Here is a 15,614-nt window from a genome sequence, read left to right on the forward strand (position 1 = left end):
TGCTGTCCAGGACCAAAGGCTACGGTTTTCAGCTTCCATTTTTACCAGAATAGGCTACGCTTTTCAATGCTACTGCATCACTTGTAAAACATAGCCGCATTGTATATTATAGCTAATCTATATAAGTGTAGTCCTAGGTCCTTTATTTTTTTTTAATTTTCTGTATAACCATAGCTACTCTATATAAGTGTAGCCTTAGGTCTCTCATTATTTTTTTTAATTTTCTATATGTATATAATATTCTAATAATTTTTTATACAACATAATATTTAATAATATTATTACATATATAATTTTACATTTTTAATTAAATGAGTTAAATATTATAAAATAAAATTAAACACATAATTATACTAAATAATTTTTTTAAATAATAAAAATCATCCTTACACAATTCAAAGACGTAATCTTAAGAAGAGATAATTTAAGTCACATAAAACTTGTATCAGATATCAATTAAAATGCAAAGTTTGCACTCTATATCCGAAAAGAACTTAACAAACAGAAAATCATTAATCTTCTAATCTTGGCATAATGACTAAAAAATATTCTGAAGCACCTTCAAATTCTTCTCAAACACATCTTTTTCATGCTGATCTTCATCACCATCAAGAAAACTCTTGGCCTTAACAATTGTATCAGTGTTCATTCCCTTGTTCATTCCCAGCAAGAACTAATTTCCAAGCAGTTACTGCCCTGCTTACAGCTGCTGATTATCATAATTCAAAAAGAGAAGCATGTAAGGATTTTGCATACTGATTCACCACCATATGCAATCAATACAAGATTATGTTGAAGGAAATGACCGGGCTACTTACAAATATTTTTTTGACCATTCTCGTGACACATGAAGAAAACAAAATCATAGAAGCGAATGAATTCTGAAAAGTTTGCCTGGCAAGAGCAACAAATGAAGCACATGTTCCAATTGCAAGTATCATATTAAAGATTAAAAATACAAGAAAACAAAATTTTTGCTTTTTTATTATTCTCATTAAAGCTGAATGCTAAATTCACAAAATCATACCAATCAGCTTAATTTCAAGTGCAAAAGGGAAAAACGGCGTTATTTCAAAGAGTAAAGTGAGAATCATCAACCTAAATTGTAAAATTAAAAATGAATTGAGACGTATATCAATTTTGCACCAATATCCCAAATGCAAAAGGAATAACCATAAAGTAAATAAAACTGTGCTCTTTCCACTGTTATTTAATCATGTCACTCAATCAAACATAACACAATAAAACAAAACAAAAAAAAATTTTTTGGGGGTACCAATAATGGTAGGAAAAACCATGGAAGCTGGAAAACAACATATGTATTATTGAAAAGCTAAACAGAATTGAGGGTGTATTATTGAAAAGATATATGTATAGTTAACTAGTCTATCCATTTAAAATGTAAATAAAAAACAATCTTTTTAAATGAAAGCTAAGAATCCCAATTCTAGAGTCCTAGATTGCATTGAAGCCATGTGAAAAATTGGTCAATTACCTTGATAAGGGACATCATCATCAACATCATCATTTGCTTGAAAGTTATCAGTTTTGCACTTGATATTCAACCACTTATTGACCAATGTCTTGGGCCATGAAAGCTTCACTAAATAAAGGAGAGTAAGCAATGGCTATGGCAAAATGCAATTGCAAATGAAGCTTGGAAGCACAAATGTCATTTATTTTAAATCGAACCTTGCTTTTCTTGGAAGCACAAATGCCATTTAACAAATCCTGTTAGTCACATTGATCACTTCAATTTCATAATTCAACACATACAAATCAAGAATACGCACTATAACAAATAACAAGTATTGTAGTAGGAAGTAGTCAAATGCAACATATTTCAAGTCTTAATTTAGCACTAATTAAAAAGAATGCAATGTCGGATGAGAAACGAACCACGTGTCTATGTTGATCGAACCTTTCGTGGAGGTTAGCTACCTGAAAAAGATGAATAAGAACAAGAAAAATGGTTAAATAATTAAAGTTAGGGACCCAAAGTAAAAAAAATAATCGGAAGGGTGAATGATCCGGTGATACCAATGTATATCAATTTAGCTTAGCTTGTGAAGATGGGAAGTGTGAGAACTCATCATCAAACAGAAAATTATTGAACAAAAGGAAATGTCAAGAATAATACATAAAATCATAATTAGTTTTCTATTTCAAAATTCAAAACAAAACTGAATACAATGCTATAAGGGAATCACAGGTACCGGGGGAATTTTATACATGTATCAGCACACTGGATTAGTGATGGCAACATCAGGAACAGAAGCTAGCACCAGTTGGGGTTAAAGTACTGCTCCTGCTTCTCTAGCCTTTTTGCGTTTACGCCTCATCCTGAAATACTCCCTCTTCCTTGCTCTATAGCTTTTAGGATTCTCAGGTAGCACTTCTCGTGGGTAAACACTCACCTGAAGTAGAAGAAATCATAATAATTAAGCTTCAATTTGTACTCTCTATAATTTTTCTAAGTAACATAATCATGGTGTAAAAAGCTTCACTTAACCTTTTTCCTGTCAGGCCCAAATTTTTACAACTCCATCAATCAAGGAGAAGATGGTATAGTCTTTGCCAAGTCCCACATTCTTTCCTGCATGAAACTAAAAGTATTGTCCAAAACAAAATCAAAACTTAGAGGATCCTGTATAGTGTTTTTTTTTTCTTTTTCAAAGTGATGGGATGCTACACATTTTATATTCCTCGTAAATTTCTAAATGCCAAAAACATGGTAATGGTAAAATTTTTATATATAATCAAGCTTCAAAGTTTAAGGAAGCATGATTTTGCAGTGGTAAGCAAGCTATAGTACTACCTATTCACTTTCACACAAGTTGTTACCCTTACAGTTCTTTTTTTTCAGATTTTGGGCGCAGAAGAGGCTGAGGATGAGACCAAAAAGTAAACACTAAACCTAAGTTAAATAATATATGTATCTATACACAAATATATAGTAACTAATTTATTAACCAAAGCTGGAAGTTCAGAAGAAATAGAATAAAAGGAATAGTTATTAGAATCGAACCGGTAATTAACCTGGTCATACGACTGGATCACTAGGTCACTGGTTCAACCGATGGGTCACTGATTTACCCGGTTGACCCGGTCATAATTAAATAAAAATATAAAATTATAAAAATAAAAAATTAAATGCATGTTTTCAAAAAATATATTAATGATTGATCAAATATCAATTCTTAGATATAATTTATGGTGCAAAAATAGATAATAAATTAGTTACTAGTACAAAATATTTTCTCAATTTAAATGAACAAGAGAAAACAAAAAATAACATAATGAATATCAATATATCAATATGTTTGTGTATTATATATTGTTATTTGTTTGGTATCCATGTCAATTTATGTTTAAAAGGATAAAAAAAATTCATTCATGATTATTATATATTTAATATTTATCATATATATAATGAAGAAGCTTGATGGCACAACGGCAAGGGCTAGGGTTTGCATTCTTGCCACTCTGTGTTCGAACCTTTCCCGCTGCCTTTTTGAAAATTGATGTGGACGGGAGATCTTACAGTAGTTCAGCGGCGCGCATGTGCACAGTGGACCCGCGTGGGTTTGCTGCGGTCTGGAGCTCGAACCGGCCAGTTTTCATCGGATTTGATCACCGTTGACCGGTTTAATTACATGTTTTGTTCAACTTACTAACCGAACCGATCAGACCACTGGTTCACTGAATTTTCGGTCGAACGGCCGGTCCGGTCCGGTTCTGATAACTATGATAAAAGGGCTATAAAAAGCTCACCCTATCCAAATTATCAATGTGAATAGAACCAGGAGAACTTGTTTGATTACTTACTTTAACTGAGATAAAAGCTAAATCTGAATTATATATCAGCAGAAAAACCACAAGAGAAGGACAGGTCAGAAAAGTCTATACTTGTTAACAATAATTTAGAAACAAGTTAATCAGATTTATATTTTGTAACTCATAAACATAGATATATCTAACTGATTTGGATATATATGTGCATTGTGTATTGTGTATTGTGTCTCTGTCAGTGCAAATATTCCCTTTACTTAGTAGCAAAATACTAGTTAGTTTTGAATTGACATACTACAAAAACAGCAGCTATTGCATAAACTAGTGCCCTAATGAATGAGGCTGCTACCATGACCTGTAGGTCACATGATAAGTTAGTTGCTTTTGATCTCTATTAATCTTATCGAATCCTTGATAATACTGTTTAGAATTTGATGCTTAATCTCTCCCTTTTACAAAAGAGGAACATGCAGAGACATCCTTAGATTTCGGCCCAGCATTCTGAAGTAGTAGGACACAGAGAACCTGAAACAATTCTAAATGTAAACTAATCTGATATATTTAGCAAATCAGTAGTAATACATCTAGATACCTGCACACCCAATGAATATAGACACATACACACACACACACACAAAGCTACCTCCAAAATGGGAGCTGAAGTAGGATACTCGGGCAAATGAAGCAAGATGCAAAATCAAAAAGCAAATTCAAACGAAGAAAGCAACATAAACGCAAAAAATTAACTTTAACTCCTATCATGTACTATTCATACAGTAAAATAAAAATGTTCACTCAAACAGAATTCAGAGTAGATTCATAAGATAATAAGGCTGCTCATTAAATTAAATAAATAAGATACAATACCACAGTATCTATTTGATTGATCACTTACTTTTTCTCTTCTCAACTTGTTGGTTTTTTATTATTCTCATTAAAGCTGAATGCAAAATTCACAAAATCATGCCAGTTAGCTTAATTTCAAGTGCAAAAGGGGAAAATGGCATTGCTTCAAACAGTAAAATGAGAATTATCAACCTAAATTGTAAATTAAAAATGAATTGAGACAGATATATCAATTTTGCACCAATATCACCAATGCAATTGACGGACCAAACATGAATCCCCTGGTTTAATCTATTTTTGGCGAATCAGAACCCAAAAAAGAACCTATAACCCTAAAACCCCCAAATTAAATTTCTTTTCAAATAAATTTCTAGTCACTTCTAGAGTTAGCTATTTATGATTTTGGTCTATGTCAAATTTTTCTTATGGATTTGATCTAATTTCCTAAATATAGGTGAAATCAGTCCCTCTCATCATCTTAAATATAAATCAACTTCATACTTATGAGTTATGATTTGAAATATAAGTACTTATCTATATGTGAAACTATAATAGTGACTAATTTTACTTAATTTTGATAAGTTTTATACCAAAATGATCTGAAATAGGATGATGTAAATACCATGATAAATCCCGTCTCTTCAGGGTCTAGTTCTTCCATGATCAAAGCTGCATATTCTTCAGCCTACTGCTGTATGTTTGAGAGTTTGTTTGTTGTGACACTAAGGCAGATGATCTAAAAACAGAATTGATAATTTGTGATCAAGGAAACTCCTATTCTCATGGGAACAAAATACAAAGCTAGGAAAGGAAAAAAGGTTGCCGATAAAAACTACTTCACTATCTTCATTCTAATTTTTCTGTTGATGAATTAAAAAAGAAAATTCATATAAACCTCTTTAATTTCTTCCTCGGTGATTCTTCCATCTGCATCTTTATCAACCCTGCATTATTCCAAATGAAGGTTAACATACTTAATGTTGGGAATTAAAGAAAATACCAACCAATTTCTTTTCCTAGTTCTAAAATTAAGTAAAGAGGTAATGAATTAGTTACATGTCAAAGACGGTTCTGAGCCTGGAATCAAAACTCTGGTCAGAAATCTGGTCCCAAAAGTCCTTCAATTGAGCCTTGTTAATTGAATCCCCATGAATATCCCTCCTCCTAGCCAAAGAATAAAAAAGTACACCAGTATGCCTCAAATTCCTTGCTCATACCTACATACAAACAATTCAACAAATTCGAACCATAGTTATCCAAACACTTCCTAAAAGAAAACTACTCAGAACAAGTCCTTATTTCACTCACTCACACACACACACAAACAATTTCACAAACACTTAGAAAGCAACAACAAAAACATAGTGCAGATTTGTTATGAACTCTTCAATTTCAATTATTACCTATACATTTTCCAAAGAGAGAATGATGAAGCCATCCATCAGTTGAAGCAGAACATTTTTCAGGTGATTCACACATTATTTAAGGGATCAGACTTTCACAGCCATATTTTATTTTATTTTGAGTTCATCAAGAATCCAACAAATTTAGCTTGAGACCTAATAATAAGAATTGAAACTACACAGTACTTGAAACTATTAATTAGTACATTTGAAAGAAAAAAAACTAATAATAAGAAATAAACATACGAAGCAACTAATCTTGGTATTCCTGCACCGTAACTAATCATGGCCAAGCTCACCTGGGTTAACGGAATAAAACCCCTAAATTCACAAGTTCTCCTGCGCTGCAACAATAGTATGCATGTTCATCAATTCACAATGTCACATATTATTGTACCAAACCCCCAAATTGAAACCTAAAATCAGAACCCTAACCTCGCAAATGAAGAAAGGCTTTCAGTTGAGCGCAGAGTCTTCGTGATGTGACCGTGCAGCGAAGAGAAGCAACGATGAAAATGAGTGGTGAAGATGAGTGAGCAAAGAGTCTTCATGGAGTGGTGAGTGGTGACGCCGTGAGTGATGAGTGGTGATAACAAACGCTTTTCTCTGATTTGAGGGTGATGACGATGGTGAGGGCGGCACAGCGACGATGGTGAGGGCAGCGCAGCGACGATCAGTGCAGCATGGCGAAGAGGAGCGACGGTCAGTAGTACAACAATGTGGAGAGTGGTGAGTGTGGGTGAGTAGTGAGTGGGGGGCGACGACGGTCAATTGCAAGAATGAGAGGGTTTCTTCGCGATGGTGAGCTTCGGAGGGTTTCTACTTCAATTCGCGATGGTGAGTGAGCTTTGGAGGGTTTCTGAAAGGGGATGAAGGTGCTTTGGAGGTGAGTGAGCTTTGGAGGGAATGGATAAAAATTTTACTCAGTGTGACTTTGCTTTTCGAGGGAATGGACAAAAATTTTACTAAGTGTGAGTTTGCTTTCAGGAAAAAGAGGAAAAAAATTCACCAAGTGTCAAATTTTTTGTTCTAGATACATTAGGCATCACTTTTAAAACACACTGATAAACCCATATTTTATGATGTATTTTGTGCTTAGTTTGAGCGATTTATTCAATCCTTCACCCACTTATTCATGTTAATTGCATGGTTTTACTTTCCCTTCCTTATTATATGACGTATGTGAAAAACATGTTTCCTATGCTTTAAAATTAATTATTTCAATTACCTTTATTTCCATTCGATGCCGTGATTAGTGTGTTGAGTAGTTCCAGATCTTCTAAGGCAGGAATGACTCAAAGGATGGAAAGAAAACATACAAAAATAGAAGGAAAGTGCAAAATGGAGTCCTTGAAGAAACTAATATCCACGCGATCGCATGGACGACGCGATCGCGTGCCGAGCGCGAATCAGCGGCGATGCGGCTGCATGACTGACGCGACTGCGTGGCAAGGAAAAGCTCCGAATGACGCAACCGCGTGACCCACGCGGACGCGTGACAGAAGCCCTTTTTGGCCTTTTTTCATAGCGAATTCTGAAGCCCTTTTTGGCCCAAATCCATTCCAGAAGGCATAGACCAGAGGTTATGAAGTGAGAGAATGCATCCATTGAGGGAGAGCTCGCCAATTTCCACTCCTCATGTTTTAGATCTAGTTTTGAGGGAGGTTCTCTCCTCTCTCTCTTAGGATTAGGATTTAGGACTTCTCTTAGTTTTAGGAGTAACTCTTGATCCAGGTTTAATGTTCCTTTACTTTAGTTGATTATTTACTTTTGCAATTTGATTTATGAATTCTTCTATGTTCCAGATTATTTGAATTAATGTTATTTGAGGTATTCCAGTTTAATATTGCTTTCTCTCATTTATGCTATTATTGCTTTTACTCTGAAGACATCTTTATTCCATTAGATTTACTTTTCTCCTTTTGGTTTTGGTTAGGAAATCATTAACTCAGGAGTTATCCAATTCAACAGCATAATTGATAATTGTTATCTTGCCAATTGAATTGAAATTCAATAATCCCAATCTTTTCTTAGGAAATAAATAGGATTCGAAGATCAAACCAATTTGTCCCTTGACCTTCCCTTGCTTTAGCAAAGGTTAACTAAGAGGAATTAAGATTCGACTTTCATTGTTGTTGATAAGAATAACTAAGCCTGGACTTCCAATTTCTCATACATTGCCAAAAGTTTGCTTTATAGTATTTGTTTATTTATTTTAATTGCTATTTAAATCAACTGTCATATTTGTCCCTCATTCTTAAAACCCCCAATTCTACAATCTTCATAACCGATAATAAGAACATACTTCCCTGCAGTTCCTTGAGAAGACGACCCGAGGTTTGAATACTCCGCCACTGCTCCCCTCCGCGCCCCCACCCACTGCCGCCAACCGTCCCAACCACGCAGCCTCCCACCACCACCCGCGACCCCCAACCCTCTCCCCTACTTCCCCCATTACCCTCCCTAAAGCCCCTACCCCCCTAACAGCAGCAACCGCCGCGCCGGACGTCACCGCCACCACCCCAGCCACCTCTGTGCCCCAACCTCCTTTTTTCACCTTCCAGGTTCCGCAACACGCAATCCCTTTTATCCGTTCGTAGTTTATTCTTATTTTTCTCCATTTATGTTCATGTTAGGATAGTTAGACATGCATGTTGTAGTGGATATTAGGTTGTTAGGTAGCCTAGGATGTGGTTAGTGGATTTAGGTCTGTTTACTTGCACTATTCGTGTTTCTATTTTATCAAATGTGCAATTCTGCTGTTGATGTGTTCATGTTCATATGCTGTACTTTCCTGCATTTGCTACTCTTTACACTGAATTTTCATGCTTATATTCATTATATGTCACTGCAGCTTGATTTTTTAATTCATATGAACTGTTTGATTGCTGTTTATTTTCCGGGAAAATCCATTTGCTGCTCTTTACACTGAATTTTTATAAATCTTTTTGACTTTCATTCATGTTTTGGTTTTGGAATTTTGAACTCTATTCTCCACTACCTAACCAAACCATTCCATGAATGCCAGGGCATGCATTCTTATCCTCTTTGATTTCCTGGTTCCTAAACTGTAATTTTGATGCTTGATTCCTATTTTTGCTTTCTTTATCTCTATTTGCATCATCATCATACTGTTTTATTTGTTTGAATATGAGTTTCCTATAGCTCCTACCTGTGATTACTTGTTACTTGGACTATTTTCATTATGCCTCTTACTTTAACACATTTTTCACTAACTTACTAATTTTAACTCCAACCAACCTAACCTTTTCAAAACTTCTTTTTCACTTTCTTTTAGCATTCTAACCAAGGCATGATGTTAATTTTTCTATTTAACTTGTATTCCATTACATTTTGGATTGTGATTTCTTCTTTTCAGACTTTTCACTCATATAAAACCCTAAATGCACATTTTACTTAACTCATATTCATTATCCTATTGCTCCTTTGCCACTTTGTGTTATTCGCCTATTTGCCTTCCTATTTTTTATTATATCCTGATTTTCTGTTTTTCAGGATGTCAGATTCCCAGAGAAGACGGAAAGACAAGGCCACTACTGGCAAAAGGAAAAGAGGCGAAGCCTCCGTGTCTATCATCGACCTCATGCATGATGCCTCCTTGCGGGAGAAAGCCTTTACACCGCAGGAGAAGGCCGACCAGCTACTTCCCGCCACTGACCTAATAAAGTTTGCAAACCGATACTGTGAGCTGAAGTATCCGGTGTTTGCAAACTCCAGGAACCTATACCTGGAGCGGACTTTGAAGATCCCAGAAGAACTCCAGCAATATACCTCTGATCAGATCAAACAAAGAGGCTGGTTCTTTCTGGAGAGACCTCTGACTGAGGTTAATGCATCTTGGGTTAGGGAATTCTACTGCAACTACTTCAAAACTTCCCTAGATGCAGTTAACCTTAGAGGGAAGCAGATTCTGGTTACTGAGGAGGCAATAGAAGAGGTTCTAAAACTTCTACCTAAGGCTGATCAGACAGATGGCTATCAGAAGGCTGAGGAGGATATGCGCTATATGCGATTTGACTGGGATGCAGTCAAGGCCCAGATTGTCCTTGACCCGTCAGTTCCTTGGATCATGGGTCAGAACACCACCATGCCCAAAGGGATCAAGCGAATCTACCTGAACGATGAGGCTCGGCTATGGCATCAGATATTCAGCAACTACATCATGCCGAGTACTCACGAGACTGAGATACCAGCCGCTATGATCACCCTCCTATGGTGCGTGATGGAGGGCAAGGACCTCTACCTGCCACGCTTTATCCGGCATTACATGGCCAGGGTCCACGTCTGCCGCACTCTTCCCTTTCCCTATCTGGTTACACAGCTGGGCCATCAAGCTGACGTGCCATGGGAGGATGCTGATGAGAGGCCACCTGCTGCGGAATGCAAGAGGATTATCCCGCACACCAGGAACTTCCTGGCTCTGGGTTACAGACCTCCATTCCTGACTGCCACTGCTGATGATACAGCTATACCATCTGCCGGTCCCTCTTCCTCCACTGCTGCACCATCCACCCCTGCCACCACCACTGCACCTCCACCTGCCACAGAGCCTGTCTATCATCTGGTGCACCGCTTGTTTCGACGACTTGACCAGATGGAGCGTCGCAACAAGCGATGCTATGAGCACCTAAAGCTGATGATACGATCCGGCGACATCCCCTCCGAGCCTGACACACCTTCTAAGGCATCTGAGGAGGAGGCAGATGCGCCCGAGGCAGAGACCCATCCCCAGGGAGAGGCAGAGCAGGCAGACACCCAGCAGGCAGCACCCCAGCAGATCGAGGCTGCAGATCCTGAGATCCCCATTCAGACAGCCCCTCCTCTCCAGCAGCCGGACATTCAGCCAGCCATCATAGAGACACCAGCTACCATCCCTTCCAGTGATGACACCCCTTCACACCCTGCTTGAGTGAGCATCAGGGACGATGCTACATTTTAAGTGTGGGGAGGTCGCCATCTCTGGCGTATTATTTTGGTGAACCACTACAGACTCTTTTTCTTTTATTTTGGATATTTTTCTGTATTTTTCTCTTTATTTATATTTTTTATTTTCTGAGTACTTATAAATTGCTTATTTTATGTATTTTTACTCTATTTCTACATGCTGCACTTTAGTTCATATTTTTAGTTATTTAGTTTAGTTGCAGTTCTAATTTATTAGTTATAGAAAATTGTGGATTAATTAGTATAGTTTACCCTTTTTAGCATAAGATAGCTTAGTTTAAATTGAAATATAAAAAGGAAGTAAACTAGAGCCTTTAACAGATTTAAATCCATAAACCTTGTATATATAGCATTGCATCATGTAGTTAAGTTAACAACATTTCATCAAGGAGAAACACTAGAACTTTAAAGCCATTCAATATAAGTTTTACATTGAGAATAATGGGAATTTTTAACTAAACTTGCATGACATACATAACTGATAAATGATTTTTGAGCTAGAGAATACACAGCCTGTGAGTTTTGAGCTTAATTGTATGGTTACATTTAAACCATAATTTTTATTTCTGTGTGTTCCGTCCTTCTTTTATATTCTGATGTTCTTTACTTTGCTTTAATCTATATGTCCAATTATAGAATATAGAATATAGAATATAGATATATACCAAAAGAATGATTGAGGCCATCATTTGATTTTAGCTCACTTATCCCAAAAACAACCTACCTTTCACATCACCCTTGTTAGCCCCCTTGAGTCTTTAAATCCCTTTTTATTCTATTAGCCACATTACTAGCCTTAAGCAGAAAAACAAAATAAAATCCCAAGTTGAATCCTTGGTTAGCTTAAGATAGCAAATTATGAATAGTTTAAATATGGGAAACCTATTGGGAACATGGGTGATAAAAACAAGAGGTAGAAGAGTTGAAAAGAATAAAATAACTCAAACTAAGAAATTTTTGGGAAGCATGCTCATGAGAAATCAAAGTGATTAAATTACCATGTGCATTGAAAAAAAAAGAGTCATTTTTCAGTATTTAATAAAGGGGATACAAAAAGGATTCCCCAAATGCAAATTAAAAGCAATGCACATGGGACAAAAAAAATAAAAATCGAAACATGAGCATGTAACATCAAAAGTGGGAAAATATGGGAAAATAGGTAAAGTATTTTTGTTTTACTAAGTATGTATGTTAGGTGAGATCTTAGTCTAATTAAGGATTCACTTATTAGCTCACTTAGCCTTATACATATATCCTCACCTTTACCTTGGCCCCATTACAACCTTAATTAAAGACCTCATGATTTTTGGTATGACTGTATTCTATGATTGTTGATTGGTTAGATGAAGAACAAAGTTATAGAAAGGAAAAATAAAAAGAGGAATAGAGTGATTAACCCAATAAACACTGAGTGACTAGAGAGTAAACACAAATCCAGTGAGGGTTCAATAGCTTATTAACATTTATCTCTGTTTGAATTATCTAATTGTCTTGCAAGTTCATAAAATGCTTTTTCTCCCATCTCAATTGTAAAAGAGTTTATTGATTAAGGCTTGGCTATATATACATATATGACTCCTTGAGAATGTGAATTAATTTGACTACCTGTAAGCTTATTATATGAGTGAATAAATTAGAATTTCATGACTCATTTAGGTAGTTGCATTTAGATTAGATTGCATTGCATGACATTACATCACTTTAACCTTACTTATTACCTTGGATTTAGCATGAGGACATGCTATTGTTTAAGTGTGGGGAGGTTGATAAACCCATATTTTATAATGTATTTTGTGCTTAGTTTGAGTGATTTATTCAATCCTTCACCCACTTATTCATGTTAATTGCATGGTTTTACTTTCCCTTCCTTATTATATGATGTATGTGAAAAACATGTTTCCTATGCTTTAAAATTAAATATTTCAATTACCTTTATTTCCATTCGATGTCGTGATTAGTGTGTTGACTAGTTTCAGATCTTCTAAGGCAAGAATGACTCAAATGATGGAAAGGAAACATAAAAAATGGAAGGAAAGTGCAAACTGGAGTCCTTGAAGAAACTGATATCCACGCGATCGCGTGCCGAGCGCGAATCAGCAGCGACGCGGCCGCATGACTGACGCGACCGCGTGGCAAGGAAAAGCTCTGAATGACGCGACCGTGTGACCCACGCGGACGCGTGATAGAGGCTACGCACCAGAAATTGCAGAAAACGCTCAGCAAATTCTGAAGCCCTTTTCGGCCCAAATCCAAGTCCAGAAGGCATAGACCAGAGGTTATGAAGTGAGGGAATGCATCCATTGAGGGAGAGCTCGCCAATTTCCACTCCTCATGTTTTAGATCTAGTTTTGAGGGAGGTTCTCTCCTCTCTCTCTCTCTCTTAGGATTAGGATTTAGGACTTCTCTTAGTTTTAGGAGTAACTCTTGATCCAGGTTTAATGTTCCTTTACTTTAGTTGATTATTTACTTTTGCAATTTGATTTATGAATTCTTCTATGTTCCAGATTATTTGAATTAATGTTATTTGAGGTATTCCAGTTTAATATTGCTTTCTCTCATTTATGCTATTGTTGCTTTTGCTCTGAAGACATCTTTATTCCAGTAGATTTACTTTTCTCCTTTTGGTTTTGGTTAAGAAATCATTAACTCAGGAGTTATCCAATTCAACAGCATAATTGATAATTGTTATCTTGCCAATTGAATTGAAATTCAATAATCCCAATCTTTTCTTAGGAAATAAATAGGATTCGAAGATCAAACCAATTTGTCCCTTGACCTTCCCTTGCTTTAGCAAAGGTTAACTAAGAGGAATTAAGATTCGACTTTCATTGTTGTTGATAAGAATAACTAAGCCTGGACTTCCAATTTCTCATACCTTGCCAAAAGTTTGCTTTACAGTATTTGTTTATTTATTTTAATTGCTATTTAAATCAACTGTCATATTTGTCCCACATTCTTAAAACCCCAATTCTACAATGTTCATAACCGATAATAAGAACATACTTCTCTGCAGTTCCTTGAGAAGACAACCCGAGGTTTGAATACTTCGATTATCAATTTTTAAGGGGTTTGTTACTTGTGACAACCAAAACGTTTGCACGAAAGGGATTTTTGTTGGTTTAGAGACTATATCTACAACGCGACTGTTTTTATGAAATTCTTTACCACCATAAAATCTTGACGTCACACACTCAAAACTTAATAAATAGGCTACCCTCTAAAAGCGTCCTCTTTGATACGAAAAGTGAACCTATAGATATCAACCTACGACTATGCTTTATAGTGATTTCTATAATACCTAAGGCTACGCTTTTTAAATGATGCCACATTTGTGTATCCTTTTCTCTTATAAAAAGGCAACACGGAGAAAAGCGTAGCCTATTCATAGAATAGGCTACGCTTTTCAAATGTAACTTAAAAAAAGTGTGGCTGAATGGGTATTTTTTTTGTAGTGGAGGAGGCTCAAGTATTTGATCAACCTTCATGGCAACAACCTCCACCAATGTACTATTATCAAGAGTCATACCATGATACATACCAATCTAATGTGTGGTGACCCTCATTGTGATTGTCAACCACAACCACCACATACATATGACCCATTCCCTCAACATAGCCCTCAACAACCCTACTCACAAGCCTCATACCACAATTCACCTCCATATGATCATAATCCATATCCACCACACCAACAACCATATAAGCCATACATAGAGCCACCACTATTCCAACATCAATATTCTCAATAACCATCAATTCCATATACATCACCTCCAAATCCTTACCAAGACGAACTACCTTCCAATTATGAACCCTTTCTCCCAAACAATGAATCCTCTCTTCCACCCACACCTTCATTGGACCAATCTCTCCAACCCCTAATGCAAGAACAACAAGAACTTCTAACTCGTTGCCAAAAGCAAGGGGAAGCCGTGGCTAGCTTAACCAAAGTGATGAGCCAATTGGCATCATTGTGCTCAATTATCCAAGATACCCTTATTGTTAAATGTGGAGGATTAGTTGAGGAACATAATGAGAAGGAGAATTTGGAGCTTCAAGGTGAAGAAGAAGAGTTGAAGCAAGAATTGCAACCAAGGGAGGAAGGAAGCTGAGATAATTGAGTCGGAAGGAGCGGTTGAAGAATCAGAGGAGGTTGATCAAGAATTAGACTCAATCATTGATGAGTTCTTGTCCAAATTAACAACTCACCTTGAGGATCCTATTGAACCTTCTTCCATTGAGCTTGAAGGCAATGTCAAGGAGGGTGCACAACCTCCAAAGCATATGATGAATGATGAAGAATTGAAAGAAGGTGAGCAAGCAACAATTCTTCCTCTTGAAGATGATCTCACACCAACACATGATCCTTTTGAGATTGAGGAGTCTTCTTCTATTAAAATTGATGTTGATGTTGAGATAAGTTCCACATTACGTCCAAGTTGTGATATGAAGAATAGAGAAGAACTAGAAGAGGTTGATGAGGAAGTAGTTGAATGTGAAGAACTTTACCAAGAAGTGGACATGGAAGATGCTTGTTGATTAGCGGATATTTTATACGCTTTTTGACATCATTTTCATATAGTTAGTTTTTATTAAGTTTTATAAGTT

General features: G+C 36.3%; 2 long non-coding RNA genes across 2 annotated transcripts; both read right to left on the reverse strand.

The window, feature by feature from the left end:
• LOC110272034 lies at positions 565–4,097 on the reverse strand. The gene is made up of 3 exons (XR_002362967.1): positions 3,775–4,097; positions 1,496–1,603; positions 565–696 (listed from the first exon to the last, which is right to left on the reverse strand). It is a non-coding gene; the product is annotated as an uncharacterized LOC110272034 (long non-coding RNA).
• LOC107641873 lies at positions 5,264–5,809 on the reverse strand. The gene is made up of 3 exons (XR_001620475.2): positions 5,695–5,809; positions 5,534–5,582; positions 5,264–5,374 (listed from the first exon to the last, which is right to left on the reverse strand). It is a non-coding gene; the product is annotated as an uncharacterized LOC107641873 (long non-coding RNA).

This window comes from Arachis ipaensis, chromosome B05 (assembly GCF_000816755.2).
Source record: "Arachis ipaensis cultivar K30076 chromosome B05, Araip1.1, whole genome shotgun sequence".
NCBI classification, from domain to species: Eukaryota; Viridiplantae; Streptophyta; class Magnoliopsida; order Fabales; family Fabaceae; genus Arachis; species Arachis ipaensis.